At 32.5% G+C, this 16,573-nt stretch overlaps 1 long non-coding RNA gene across 3 annotated transcripts; it reads right to left on the minus strand.

The window, feature by feature from the left end:
• Nucleotides 1-11,019: 11,019 nt before the first annotated feature.
• LOC134242479 (uncharacterized) lies at nt 11,020-15,763 on the minus strand. 3 transcript variants are annotated; one of them, XR_009986865.1, is made up of 4 exons: nt 15,614-15,763; nt 13,703-13,866; nt 13,181-13,230; nt 11,020-12,043 (listed from the first exon to the last, which is right to left on the minus strand). It is a non-coding gene; the product is annotated as an uncharacterized LOC134242479 (long non-coding RNA). The 3 variants fall into 3 exon arrangements; XR_009986863.1 differs by having other exon boundaries at nt 13,177-13,230; XR_009986864.1 differs by having other exon boundaries at nt 13,177-13,230; nt 13,679-13,866.
• Between the last annotated feature and the right edge of the window lie 810 nt (nt 15,764-16,573).

Here is a 16,573-nt window from a genome sequence, read left to right on the forward strand (position 1 = left end):
TGTATAAGAAACCAATAAAGATCTCATGGTACCAAATAAATCATGTAAATTGTACCATTTTGTCCCAGATTTTTTATTCCATGGATCCTGAACATGGAAGAAACTAAGAATGGCCTTAAATTGCAATAACATACACTTTATCAACATAGAAATGAACAAAATACTTGAATACATATATTTTACTTAATATCAGCATACCACAATTGACTTCTTATCCATGATGTCTGAATAAGGGTGTTGGAAATAATCTGGATACACATCTTTAAAAATACTGAATGCCTGTAGATGCTGGATTAGAGTCAGTGATAAGATGTGAATCATATCCTCTCTTAGGTCATTGTTGTCTTCAGCTGACGGCATGAGTTGTTGGTTTTCCATCTGATTCAGGTCACCTACGGGATGTTCATCAGGAAGATGCTCACAATTTACACGATCTTTCACTGCCATGATTTGCACATAATGTTTGCTTTGATTTTTGTCTCCGTCATGTCTCTGAGACGTAAATAAAAGTCTAAATTGTCTAAGTTAAATCTATATCCAGGCTCAAAGTCAGCATCATTCACAACACTACCATCTGCTGGTGCTGCATAGTCGTGATCCATTTTTTGATTATTACTCACTTGCACTTCAAAATGTTTGTTCTCATCTACCCGTGATTTTAGTGCATATGTTTTTTTTTTCATCCGAAGAAGCAGCAGCAATATTCAGAGTTCTTTTTAAAGTGGAATTCCCAATTTATGCAGAACTTCAAAACCTTCCTTTTGAAGATGATTATTATAGAGAGTTACGGCAACATTATGCTGCAGCTTACTCATGAACATTGATCTGGAATTTAACAGCAAACATGCAGCAGTAGTTACTTTTTTAGTGTCACTAACTTTATTCTTATTGTCACCTACAGTGTTAAGAACACTCCAAGTAATTGGCATAGTCTTAATAGAGTCTGTTGTTTCATTCATACTGAATTCCAACGAATCTTTTGATGTTTGGAATACATCTTTCTGTAACATCCTGCACTCTTGACGTATTACATCTGTTACACCTATTATTTGAAAAAGAAAAATTACTTTGGAATATTAATGTGAAAACATTTGCTTGTTTTATTACTGAATGAAAGAAATATGCTTGTGAAATATAGTTCATAGCCGCACAAAGACGTTGAACTTCATTTTTGATGTTTCACTTTGATCATGATGTCATGAAGTTAAATGATCTTAACCAACTCAGAATGTGATGTCATTTACAGTACAAAATTATTTTCGATTGAACAAATGATAAAAAGACCAGAGAACCAAAAATTAAATAGCCTCATTCTTTATCTGACCTTGTATACATTAAAAAAATCATACTTTTATCAAATATAAAAAAATGTTTAATATCAACAAGCCTTTCAAGGATTCAAAATGTCCTGGTTTATAGCTATAAATGCAAGAAATCATATAAAGTCGTAATGACATCTACCTGCAACTACTTTCTCTTTCACTGTTGCATCAGCATTTGTCAGTAAAAGTCGCATGCCCTTTCTGATACTACCAGATGTAAGGCATCGGACAGCAGGCTGGAGATTTCTCTTTTGGCTAATGCTGTAATACTGGTGCACTTCCTTCTTCTCTGACACACGCTGTACACCAACAAGTTCACACTGCACAGTAGTATCAAGGACATCTTTAACATCAGACTGACTGAAATCTAAACGTCGCTTGCTTTTACTGGAGGAAGCACCTACAAAGGAGATGGGTGAACTTGGTGTGCAGAAAGCCCACTAGCTACAGATATATAAAAATCATATTTAAATTGTAAATTTAGTATTTAGAGTAAAGTTCTCATCATTGATTTTTATGAAATCATGATAAACAAAATGTTTTGAGGAAATTTTTTTTTTCAAATTTATTCTTTTATAAAAAAAAAATTACGTGGTATATTCATTGGATTCGAACCCTGGCAATAAAAATCCGGAGGTACATTCTCTACTGAGACTAGCACGCTAACCACTACGCTACACAAGTCCTGATGAAATGTGGCATTTAAATCATGTTTGGCATATGACCATTGAATTAAGGGACTAATTATTTCTCGAAAAGATACGAAAGTTGTGTCATAAAATTATAATTTTAGGGTATAGTGGGTCTTTGCTCCATAATCTTGGAGACCAAAATATGTGTGTTTGAATGCAAACTTTGAGGATTCACTTTCAAAAAAAAAATGGAGAGAAGACCCACTCATATCGAAAAATAGTATTATAGTGTGAAAAAATGACTCGTTTTGTCCTCTTTCGTGTGTGTATAATATTTCATAGGCAGATAACTTCAATCTTCATGAGATTTGTGCAAGTTGTAGAGATTTTACGTAAAGTATACTCTAATGTTAGATGAAATATCAAGGAAAATTTTGATATAATTGAGATTTAATTTTTCACCTTCATGTTTGTTGCGCTATGGGCTTATCTCTCGTCATGTTCACCCATCTCCTTTTATAGATGAAGAAAAGATAAAAATAATACAGGTAAATAAAATGTAAAAAGAATGTACAGATTTCTCCTAGACAGTAGACAATGCAAGAAAATTCTCCTAAAGTGTCTATATGAACACTCCATACAAGTTAAATACAATTGTTGAGATAATATATCTATGTTGAACCAGTATGCCATATAATTAGGTCAAACACAATTTCTTTATTAAAGCTTTATAACTTGAAATAGCTAAATAGCTTTATTAAGCTATATAGCTTAATAAAGACACTGTGAATAACCTGATAACACAGCAAAAACATCGTTCGTTATATCTTTAAAAATTTGTTCCTATACAATTCTATACGAAAAAAAGTCTATCATTTCTTGTTTTGCTATGTGGGCATAAAAAAATTGATGTTGGACCGCTGAATGAGATGTTGAGTCATAGTGAGATTTTGGACCGCTTACGTCACAGAATGGGCGGAGCTTAATCTCATTTTCGTTTGTTGGTTTTCAAGAACAGCCCTCTTGTTACATCACGAAAGACAATACAAAATACATGTTTGAAAAAAATAAAATGAAAGGTATAGCAGAACATTTACTGACCGAGCTCTCGGGCAAAATGCGTTTGTCAGCCCTTGAACCAGACAGTTTGCTTCTTTGGTCCGACAAACGAAATTCGTATGAGATAAATAGAACATCTATTATTGTGTGATGTGATATTGGCTTTATCCAACTTCTTGAAATGGGGTATATTCGCTCTGCAAGCCTCGTGAATATACTAGTATACACCATTTCAACTCGTTGGATAAAGCCAATATCAAATCACACAATATAGATATTCTCTATTTATCTACCTGTATAATATAGCTTTATTTAGCTATTTCAGAGTACACTTATGTTTTACGAAAAGCAGACAAAACATTGCATACTGAGTCAGTATTAGTTTTCAACTTTAAAATGGACTAAATACAATTCACCAAAAACCCACTTCTAAAAATGTTTCTCCTTTTGTGCAATTGCAATCAAAGATCTAAAAGTTTTGGGGCTACGTTTAACAGTTAAGCTAGCAGCTACTTTAACAAAGAAAAGCAGTCTTGGTCAAGAAGATAATTGATTGGTAATAATTCAGCACAATGCATAGCAATCACACTTGGTCATGCCTCATCGCACTTCCAGTGAGGGACAGCTATCCAAACAATAGAAATGCATTTTGGGGGTGTTTAAAAGAGGCAATGTTTTAGCAATCACACTTTGTCATGCCTCATCGCACTTTCAGTGAGGGACAGCTATCCAAACAATAGAAATGCATTTTTGGGGGTGTTTAAAAGAGGCAATGTTTTTACTATCTATGCCCTAGGTTGTTTTTATCAAACCTTTTAAAAAAAATATCAGTCATAATTTTCATGCGACCTTTTGTCTGCTTTTCATAAAACAGACACTTATTCTAAAATAGCTAAATAAAGCTATATTATATATGTAAATAAAGCTATATAGGTAAATTAAGCTATATAGCTACAGTGATTTTCCTGGACTCTGATAAAATGTATATTATGATTCCTCTGCCATTTAAACTCAGTTTAACACATATTCAAACTCAGTTTAACACATATTCACAGATGTTATGTTGCAAAAAAAAAATATGTATGCAACTTATATCACATGACATTTTTAGCCGGGCTTATTGCTCAAAGAGCAATTGCCGGCTTATGTGATCCTGTTCAAGGCAGGATGTTGACCCCATAGTCGCCATTTTAAAGTTACGCGCAAAAATATAGTTTTTACTCTCAACCGCTTTTGAGATAATACAAACGCTAAATAAAGCAACAAAAATAAAACGAAGTTTTATCTATATAAAATAAACAGAAGTAATGACTTTGAAAACTTCATAAGTCAAAGAACATAGTTCATTAGCGTAAGGATTTTTGATAATCAGTGTTACCTTAGTTCTCTACACATACGAGGTAAAGCAGGAGAGGGAACCAGACTGGCCTGTTTGTTTACATTCAGCTGCGGTACCAGATTAATTCTGATTCTGACAAAATCGGACCGTGGTATTAGGATTGAAAAACTCACTGACAGTGTCTTATCATTTATATTGATAGTTTTAAAATAATTTTTTCATCAGAATATAAACGTGGTTCACGTAAGAAATCCATTCTACTCTGTAAATGAGCCCGGCTCTCTGTACTTCTGAGTACTTTGATTAAGATACGTACCGCTAAATGATTTCATACTATACGGGGATTTCAGCTGTGGTGTTTTCCTTCGAGAATGTTTCTCAAAATAGCCAGGTGTCTCTACCCTCGTTCTCTTTGGGACATGCATGAGCTTGAACTTCTGAGATGTACTGGTTAAAGAAGTGGTTAATTCCTCCGATTTGGACACCATTTCTAAAATTCTCTCCGTCAGCCTTTTGCAACCAATGCAAAGAAAGGCGCCATCATTTTCCACGCGGTCAAAACAAGCACCATAAAACTTATTAACCAACTTTAAACTCGGTCCCGCACATCCCTGTTTCGTTCTCACAAAGTATCTCTGTTTTGACTCTTTACTACAAGCAACACACACTGTTTTATCAGGTACTATGAAGTACTCGTTTCTTTTCATGGGCGTCGCCATTTTGGATTTCACGCCATCTCGCTGAAAAAATATTTTATTATAGAAAGCGTCCAGACGTTAGTGGAGGTAAACGCAAACGTCTGGATGATGCAGACAATTATGGCTGATGACTTTGTCATTATACATGTATGCCATTTTTTGAGTGAAATGTTGTAAGCATTACATCCACGAAGTTGCTGTTTTTATTATTAAATGATTTCTTTTCTTCGACAAAGTAATGTTTGTTTGCCCTCTCTTAACTCAGGGTATAATAATTGGGTCGGTAGTTGAGAAAATCTTCAACAACATATTTTTTAAGGGGATAAAAGGAATAAAAAGAAAAAAAATTACGGTCCTGCATTGAGAAAAAAAGTTTTGAGTCTGGCCATTTTAGTCAGTCGGTCGGGATAGGGCGGCAATCAAACATTGTTTTTAAAGATGGCCTAACCTATTTCTACACTTCATGGACATTAGATCAATCATTGTATTAGGTTATCTGAGAATCTAAATTGAAATGTCTGAAAGAACAAAATAAAGATAATTTCTGAGTGACATCAATTCATACTTTAATGACTTTACAGAGTACTACTGATTTCAAAGAATAAGCAAATTCTGCAAAATGACATAACACTGTCATAAATATTTGTCAAGAACAGGGAAAAAGAAACAATGCTACAGTGACAGATATATCTCCTGGAAATCCATGAAATAATAAAAATACAACATTTTTTTTTACTTTTTAAAATCAAAATAAAGAAGAAAATTAAAAGATTATAAATGTAAACAATTTTAAAATAAACTACATGTATTTATGAAAGATTTTAATTTTAGTAGAGTACTAAACTGGTCTTATCATTCCTACTAAATGAACAACCTTACAACTTCCAAGTGTCATGTTTTAAAGTGTTACAGTAGATATAATTACACATGTACACTGCAACTTTATGTACAAAACTCATCAGTTTTCAGAAATACTTACCGGTATTAGGTCCTGGTGAGAACAAAATTTAATGAATAAAAATATTAATCTTAATTGTTCATGTATTAATTTTCCTTGCCAGGCGCGTAGCATCGTTTTTGAAAGTGGGGGGGCCAGCCAGAGAAAATTTATTTTAACTTACCTGAAAAAAGTTGACAGGCCAAAAAAAAAAAGAAAAAAAAAGGAAAGTTGCCCAAAGTCGAAAATCCTATTTCGGGGGGGGGGGGGGGGGGGGGGGGGGGGGGGAGGTGTGTAAACTTTTGGCTTATCATTAACATTTCCTATAGCATAATTAAGGTTGGGGAAAAAACGTGGGGGGGGGGGCGGCTGCCCCCCCCCTCCCCGTTGCTACGCCCCTACTTGCAATTTTACAAACCCTTTTAAGAAACTTGTTAAGTATAGACAAAAGCAACCTTCAATTAATACCTATGATGTTTACATTCATTTTACTGAAAACAACTTCAAAGATGGACAAACAAAGCATGCACTGCAACCATCACAGACTCATTTTTTTCTAAATATACGGAAAACAGCACGTATATACTAGATAGGATGTTGTAAAAACATTAAATTTTCTACGATAATCTATAGACATATAAAAATATGCATTGGGTATAACAAGTCAGAAGTCTTCTCCAAATCTCCATTGATATCGCCATATCTGGTTCAACACCTTAGCTTGATCTATCCAACTTTCTTTAATATTCTTGAGCTGATATAGGATGACCTCTACTTTGATTGATGGCACAAATCTCTTAAGGAAACACTGAAGTACTTTTTTTTGGTTCTTATCTATTCCAATTAATGACCCATAATCTGAAATCATATGTGTTCATTTTTACAATAACATTTAAGGAAGGAGAAAACTCAACGAAATGAATAGATTTCCAAATTTATAATAATATAAATTCATAAATATAATAATATTTATAATTAATAAATTTCCAATATAATCAATGAAGAATCAATATTAAACTATTTTAAAATTTACATTGAATTAGTTAAATGCAAATGCTTGATAAAGAATGTTCTTGTCATGCACATTCTGTTTCTCTTTTTTATTAATTAGAAAATGAGATATTAATAAAAATCAAACTTCATTTACAGAAGGTAACTTGAACAGTTGAATGCATGTTCCAATGTTACAAATTTTAGGCCTAAAAATTTCTTGAATGACTGCATTTTTTTGGGCAATTAGTCACATCCTGACACCCTCGTACCGTTTATTCATCGTTTTCAAATCCGTAGTCAGTAGATCATTCATAACGTTCAGTAAAATGAAAATGAATAGTTAAATAATTACCTGATGAATCTACTATCAACAATCAAACTGTCAGTGTCAACATGATCATTGGGCATGGTCAAATGCACCGTGACTTTTCTTCCCTGTTCGGACTGCATATAGCGTTTCACTTTACAGGATACTCTCAGGTCTTTTCTTTTTTCTTTCCCATTGTCACTTAAACTTTTAGTGTAGTGGTGAAGCAAGAAACACACAATGCGTCAATGACTTTCTTCTGACTGGAATGACCGTGCAACTTGTCACGTTCCGTATCGAAAATAAACAAGTCCTCCTTTATTGGTTAATCCACCATGCATCACGCTAATTTCAAAGGCTTCTAAGATTCCTATCTTTGAATTGTTATAAGATTTTCTCCTGAAAATGTCCTTTGTTTTTAGTCCTAACAGTAAGTGACAACAAACATCAAGTATGACAGAGGAAATTCGTTACCGAGTGAATGCTTAGCATCGCTGGTTTAAATCCGCCTGTTTCAAACGCTTTGGTGATTCGTAAGAGATATCTCCCTGTAAACGCAAACCTTACCTTAAATTTACTAATGAATAATATACTCGTTATTAGCTCACCTAAGCTAAAAGCGAGATTATCTTTACCACCTGTTGTCCGTCGTCCGTTTCTGTAAACTTTTCACGTTTTCAACTTCTCAAGAATCACTTGGCCAATCTAAACCAAACTTGGTACAAAGCATCCTTGGGTGATAGGTTTAAATTGTTAAAATTAAGGGTCAAGTCTCCTTACAAGGAGATAATGAAGAAAAGACAGAAATAGGGTGGGGTCATTAAAAATCTTCTGAAGAAACACTGGGCCAGAAAGGCCAAAACTTTTGTGGAAGCATCCTGGGGTAGTATAGATTCTAAATTATTGAAATCATGACCCATGGGGTTAGGACGGGGCCATAGTAGCGAATCCAAGTATGTATTGTTGGGTTTTTTTTCAAGGTCAATTCGATGATTCAGACACCTGAGGAGTACAACAATCACTGAGTCCGAAAGGCAAAGTGAATATTGTACTTCGAAGGTGGCTTAATCTTCGTATTCACCTAAACAACACCAGCAGTAACTGTTTTTATGAATAAATGCTGGCAAACTCCTGCTATTTTTTGCTTTATTTGAAGTTTTCACAAAAAACACATTGTAGCAAGAAAAGTGGAACAGGAATAGTACATTATATTGACCTGCAATAATTCCTTCTATTGACCTGAAAGGTCACGTGCAGGTCAATATAACGTAGTATTCTAACATTGTTGGATCACATCCAATCAGAGAGAGGGAAATTATTCAATCATATAATAATACAATTTACTATGATAATATTTATAACTTTTATTGGGCATGCATGTCTATGTAAAAAAACAAGATGTGATTGTGCAACAATAGTGCCCCCAAATGGCAGCTTTCGCAACGGTTGAATTTTATCAAATGCACGTCAAACTCAAAAGGTCAGGGTATGTTATCAAATTTAAATCAGAGATTTACAATTTCTACATTTTTTATTTGGAAACTTGTTAAACATACTGAATTGACAGTTGACCCTTTGTTTTTGTTTTTTCAAGGTTGACGCAGATGAGGTCCTTGCTGCTAAAGGAATAGTAGCGGCAGATGAAGACCCTTTCAAGGTTATTGGACGCCATCTTGGATTGGGGGCATCACGCGACATCGTAGCTAACGTAAACAATAGCAGCTGATGCAGATGCACCGCATCAATTTTCGTCTAGCGATCGCTTCACAGTCATTGTCATTTAGAATTGAACGTATGCATATCGTAAGCAACATATTTTATTTTAAAAAAGATCATTTTCTTTAATAATTGCTGTTTATTTACCTTAAATGAACTGCATATATATTACAACGTGCAATCATGATCATGTAAAAAGTGCGAGATGGAGTGCTTATGTTACGTTACTATCTATCCTCTTGTAACAGTTTAAGCATGAAATATTTGTGGAAATAAAAACAGAAGAAGGTTTAAGAATCACTCATTTAAATTTTATCTTTTACTTGGATTTTTTTTTTTTCAATTTAATTTCTTTTATATCTATACTACCAGGGGCCTAGGTCCCTGATACTACTAACGTGGGCGGATCCAACAGAGAATATTGAGAAGTACTGAATGAATAAAAGCTCATAAAAATATCTGTAAATAGACATATAGACCAACATACTTAAAAAATAATATTCTTTTTTTTTAGACAACTTTCAATAGGTTTTAATTAATTAAATTCAAAAATAAAAATAAGATAAAAATATTAAGTATGTGTTAAATAACACAATGATTTAAAAATATGTTGCATGCATGTGTATACCAATGTCAAAATATTGCAACTTCAAAGTAAATAATTATACAAATTTATTTAAACAGTAATTTTTAAAAAATAATTTTAATCATAATTAAAAAATTGTCTGTGTCACATGTGTAAAATTCTGCTTAGCTTTAAAATTATTTAAGTAAGGATTTCAATGCTTTTACAATTTTTAGGACTTTTAAAGCTATACAAGATTTAGACTGTGTAATGGCATTAATAGTACTTCAACAGTTATTAGCTTCTGACTAGTGATGCAAAGTCTCTGGTTCAATACCTGGTGATCTTTTGATTTAAATTTCATCATAAACTTTTATTAAAATACAAAAAAATGTTAGTTTACCACAATCAAGATGATACAAGAATCCAAATACATGTACACATGTATTGAAGACCTTTCCTTTGTTTAGTACTTCATTTTGTTGATATGATATTTCATCCATCACTTGTGTATATTTTTGTAACAATACAATCCGACTTTTTTTTCTAATTCATGCACATCTAACAAGAAGTCTGTGAGCCAATGCTCACTATTTATACCCCTGCTCTGATGTGAATAAACACTATTATATTAATAAACTCATGCAAGTACAGTTACAGCCTTACAGGCAGATGCACGGATAAATAGGAAGTTGACATCCGATTCATACAAAATGGAAATCCCACCAAATTGCATGCCTCAGCAAAGAATGTGCTTAACATTCAAGCATCTTTGATGAGTAGTTGCTGAGAAAACTGAAATCATAAATTTGTTTTGGACAGACAGACTGACTGAGTGACACACAAGTAAAACGGTCATCGGTGTTCCTCCTCTCTTTCGGATGGGGTATAAAAATAGAATTTATACATCTTTATATGTTTATTTTCATTAATTATATATAAATGGTATTCGAAATCTCAGTGATTCTCCAGCTGCGGAAATATATAATTCAATGGAGAGAAAGATCACAGAAGTACTGTAGACCAAATATCTGGCTCATATTCCTCATGAAAAATTTAAGCAGGTATCCTCTTGTTTCATATTAAGCATATTCATCTTAAATATACAGTCAAACTATCTTCAAGTTTTTGATTAAAGAAAAAAAATATCAAGAAAATTAATACTGTACAGTATCTTCATCAATCAGTCCGACAATAAGTGAAAAATTTGCTTTCAGCGGAAAACAAGGAATTCCTATATTTCCTCTCTGTATGATCATTGTACAACAATCCCCTAATCTCCCCTCCCCTAAAAAACTGTATGTTTGAAAACAAAAATTACAAATTTAGTGAAATTAGATTCTTTGATTCACTCGTTACCGTAATGGATCACTGTATAATGTTAAGAAATGAAGCAAACATGAAAGAAACCATGTATGTGTACAGTAAAACTCGTTTAGTTGGAACACGGATATTGCGAATTCACGGATAAAGCGAAGTTATCTTGGATCCCAAAGTACACAAATTTAACAAATTCTTTATACGGAAAGAACAAATAATGGTTAAAGTAAAGTAATTTTCCGGGTCCCAGTGACTTCGTTATAGCCGAGTTTTACTGTATGTGGATTGGAGTGTTACTTTGTACCTCTCAGTAATAAAATCCAATGGATACAATACTATAGTATATACCGGTGCACATCACACAATACAAAAATCTTATCTATACAGTTGCCTTGTCCCCCAAATTATTAATATGAACATTGTTTTTGCTTGTCAAAACATTACTTTTAAGTTGAACCCCCCTTCCTTCATCACCCTGAAATTTCTTCAACAGACCTGCAGCTAGATCTAAGGAGCTTAATTTTAAAATGTGCTGGGTAAATCACATTCCTATATAGCACATGACATCCCAAGGATCAAGTGCTAAAGAGAGTTCAAGTATTCTCAATTGAAAACAATTTTACATACATGTACAAATTTATTATTTATCATGATTATTACATGTATTTTTTCAAGCTGTAATAAAAATACAAGTTTTAATATCATGTGAAATGTTTTTTTTTTCCTTTTATTAATAGCTCTTATTGTAACAACTTTGAAAGAAAACATGCATTTGATTTTTCTGCAAACATCTTGGTCAAATTGGTAACATCAAAATATCCATGGCAAATGTTAATCTTTGATATTTAGTTGAAGCTGATCATTGTATTGGTGTAAATAAGTACACTTTATCTTTCAACAAAAATATGTACATGAGCAGTAATTTAAAGTTCATTAAAAAAAAATTCCTAGCAAATTCTAAAGGACAATGTAAAGCCCTCTCTATTTTAGTTTCTATCACAAAACAGACTGTATGTCATTTCTCTACATTTCGTCAAAATGAGATAAAATCTATGTGTTGATATCGTGATTTTTGATTATTGTTATCCCATATGAGTCCAACAGCTACAAGTAGGGCTGCCACAGTCTGGATTTGAATTTAGGATTCTTCAAAATCTGTAATGAGGAGATTATACATTTCAAAGGAGTAGGGCCATTATTCTTCAGAGTTTAGTATCTATGATTTTATCAGAAAGAAATCTGTTACAACAGAAATAGCACAGAGACTATCAATTTTGATAATTAAGTATAATTTAATTTGTAAAATGGTTATAATATAAATTTTATACATTTTGAATGCATTTTGAATCTACAAGTGGTTTCAAATCATTGCAAATAGCCTTAATTGATTTATAAAACAGTTTCAAAAACTGCAGCTCCTTTCACACATTTCTCGACCTCTTTCTCAAGAAGAGTCAATCAATCATTCAACATAATTGCATTTCAAAGCAAAAGTTGCAATAAAGCAAAACAACTTGACCTCCTTTAAGGCCATTCCAAGTTTTTTCTATGTTTAGCGTCCGCATGCGCCTTGGTTTTTGACACCCCATATAAGAAAAAACACACAACATCAGGAGTCCTGAAATTGATTAATTTAGTCAAAATTTTTGAATTTTGTCAATTTTTCCAAATAATTCTGTACAGTAAGTTATACTGGGTGTATTTTAAGCATTTAATCTCTCGTTTTTACTTAAGAATAGTTATTTCTTCTATTTAAAATGTATTTATCTTTTAAAATGCAATCTATATAAAATCTGTAGACAAGACTTTCTAAGAAATATTGGAATTTAAAATTTACATTATAATGATTTAAATGTTCTCTTTAAATATTTGTTAACTCATTTCCCTCGTCAATCTGCAAATTTTATTTACAAAGCCTATAATATAAGACAAAGAAAAATCACACGCATGTAATTATTGTATATCTATTGCTAAAAGTGACTTATAGGTCCGATGGGCCGGGTGTTCCACATATATGTTTAATTGTATATCGAATGTTAAAAATTACTGTATACACATGTCACTATAATAAAATATTTACTTACTTACTTACTTACTTACTTACTTAAGCAGTTTAGTTAGATCAAATCATATGAAGGACGTCATTTTTATGACTTTTAAGCCTGTGTTTTATGTTTTGGCTTGTGTGTTTTTTTGCGAATTGGTAGGTAGGTTTTTGAAAGATGGCTGGACGCTAAACAGAGAAAAAACTTGGAATGGCCTAAATTTGAAATATGAAGAGATAAAACTTACTTGAGGCATATACTGTTTATATTTCCATGCAGTGTTAAAAGAGCACTCTTCTGAAAAAAAATAGATAGGTACATACACAATTATAAAAACTTGATAATTTCCTAATGAAATATCTTTGATAATTGATAAAATCATTGCTGTTAAGTAAGATTCATATATTCTAAATATTCATTTCTTAAAACTAAGAATTTACAAAATAAAAATTTCCTTTGTAATAATGAAGATCTTTAGCATAATGCCAATTATTCATGCTTGTAATTTGGTGGTACATGTATTATGTCACAATGCAACTATATTTATCTACTTTTTTTATCCAATTTCATGGGCTTTTTATAACAGATTGAACAAAAAATGCAACATTTTTATTTTCAAATCTTTATATTCTTTTTTTTTAATGAAATACAAGTATTTACACAGGGATTTACTTTTAATTAATTTCAAAACTATTTTGTTTGGTTAAAATTCAAATAACAAATTTGAAAGCAAAATGACATGTACCTGCTACTTAGTTCATGTACTTACTTCGGCCTGTCCTTCTCTGAGGAACATAGGCCATTGATGACAGTCCTCCAACGAACTCGATTCAGAGCTGCTTTAGCTGCATCCTGCCATGTCATATCCTGTGTCTTTAACTCTGACTCCGAGACTGAGACACGCCTTCAGGTGTTTCTAGGATATCTTCTCTTCTACAATAATATTAAATTGTGTAAAATTGCACAATTTTGATTCATATGCATGCATCATGGATATTTTTTCTGGTATAACTACATGATTCAATATTAAAATCCCTTTTGTTTCCTTTTATTTCTTTTTTTCAATTTATTTTATTTCTCCTTATTTAATTGACTGAACATGAATTTGAAGATAATCATACCTTGTTTTATGCATGTAAAATATTTGCTATATTTATGTACAGCGTATTTTAAAATATATATAAATCTCACTCAATTTTAAAAATTAAAGTTTTGTGTAAATAGCTAGCAATATTCTTAATTATAATTTAAAGTATTCAAAATTGCAGTGATGATAAAAAATATTTTCATGGGGAAAAATACTTTTTCAAGGTGTCTTTATATCTTTCATATATTTGTTGGCATAACTGTATACAAACTATACTTGATGAAGTTATTGGTTCAAATGCTAATACATTATCAATAAATGATTTTGAAAATAATTTGAAAAAATATTTTGAGAACATAGTTTTTAAGGATATAATAAATATCAGAGAAAAGGGTAATGGCAAATTATCATTCTACAGCCAGTTAATAAGTCAAGGGAATCTAAACAAACTTGAAATTCAACCATACTTAAATTTTTCCATTTCCAAGAATCTTCGTTCTTTTTTGACTCGATTGAGAATAAGTGCTCACAAATTACAGATAGAGGTTGGCAGATATTGTAACCCAATTATACCAAGAGATGAAAGATTTTGTATTAATTGTAAAAATGTCGTTGAAGATGAACATCATTTTTTATTTGTATGTCCTCTATATAAACAACTAAGAAGTGAATTTTGTACACTTTTTAATAAAACCTGTATATCATATGAAATTCTTAATCCAGCAGATGTTAATTCTACAAGGAATATTTGTAACTTCATACGTGATGCATGTAATATAAGAAAATCTATGTGACTATATATTTTATATTTGTTTACTGTAATGACTCCGAGACTGAGACACGCCTTCAGGTGAAGATATCTTCTCTTCTACAATAATATTAAATTTGTAAAATTGCACAATTTTGATTATATTTATATTTTACAAAATATAATTTACAATTGAATAATGCATGTAAAATATTTGCTATATTTATGTACACATGTGGTTTTTGTCAAATTGAATAAATAAATAAAAATAAATAAAAATAAAAAACATATATTTCTTGAAGTTGACCCCTTTGTACATGTATATACTTGCAAGAGTTATCTGTATAAACAATGTCAATACTGAACTGTGAATGACTTGTAACTAGTGAAGTGCAGTGAAGGTGCAATGAATTAATAACACTTAATTTATATATATAATATACAAAATATGATTTATTCATACTATATTAATTATATTAATTCAAAATAATGTTCAATCTTGGATATTGTTAATTAGAACTCATCTTTTAACGATGTAATATATTTTTTCGATATCTCACCCCCCTTTGGCCGATTTCAAAGCTCTATAAAAAATTGAAATTTTGTTCCAGGCTTTCGAAAAAAAATTGCCTAGCATCCAAATCATCTCCACCTAATACCACAAAAATTACAGTGCTGAAATATGCCGCATATAGCCAGGGCAATGCAAAACATGACCGACCTCCAAAGTACAGGAAGCGTTTCCGTGGGCCACGTGGTTCTGACAACCTTGAGTAAATATGTAACTTACGTCATTAAAGTGTAAATCAGAGCTAAAATAATTGTTTATAGTTAAAAAACATTACCTTGGGGTCTCTTCTGCACACCTAGGTACACTTGTTACGACGCAGGTAAATTATACGCGGCGATTATATTCGCAGCATCGTCAGCTGCGGAGCTCGATTCAGCCATTGTTATTATGACGTCAGCCCCCAATGTTTGCCCCCAGTCCAAGATGGCGGATCCAATAACCTTGAAGGTTGTCTTTTAAACAGTACATGAAAGATAAACCATGTAAATTTGGAATTAAATTCTGGATGCTTGCGGATGCCACTCGTGCGTACTGTTGGAATTTTGATGTATATGTTGGAAAGTACGGAACTGAAATTAATCGTACATTTGGTCTCAGTGCCCATGTTGTGATTGACTTGCTTCGTGGGTTAAAAAACAAAGGACACTGTGTCTTTACTGAACTGTCAGACCTAATCGTCGTGGGTTTCCACAGGATCTTGTAAAATCAAAATCCGAAGCTCGAAAACTTCCTAGAGGCTATTAAGATTGGAGACAGTGTGATGACATGATTGCTACGTGTTGGAAGGATAAGAAAATGGTGTACTTATTGTCTACGTGTCATATACAAGAAAAGGAAAACTTGACCGTGAAGTGGTACAATAAAGACGGAAGTACAACCGAGTTCCCAGACGTACCATCAGGAGCAGCATATTCTAAATACACGGGTGCCGTGGATCGCAATGATCAAGTGACAAAGTTGAACAAATCTAAAAAGGCTATGCGTTGGTGTAGGAAAATTGAAAGGAAACGCCTGGAACTTTCCATATACAATGCTTATGTCCTTGAGGGAAGCGTCATTGAACATAATCGCCCTGGGAAAAGGAAGCGTGACCTTTTAAAGTTCAAATTGGATCTTGCACATGAACTTATTGGGCAGCGACGCATTCGCAAAAGGGTTGGAAGGTCTAGATCTGCAACATCGAATCAGCTTCTTAGACTGGATGGTCTAAATCACTTACCTGATGTTGGAGAAG

This window comes from Saccostrea cucullata, unplaced genomic scaffold (genome assembly GCF_032062105.1).
Source record: "Saccostrea cucullata isolate Sc308-1 unplaced genomic scaffold, CSIRO_AGI_Scuc_v1 ctg7008, whole genome shotgun sequence".
NCBI classification, from domain to species: Eukaryota; Metazoa; Mollusca; class Bivalvia; order Ostreida; family Ostreidae; genus Saccostrea; species Saccostrea cuccullata.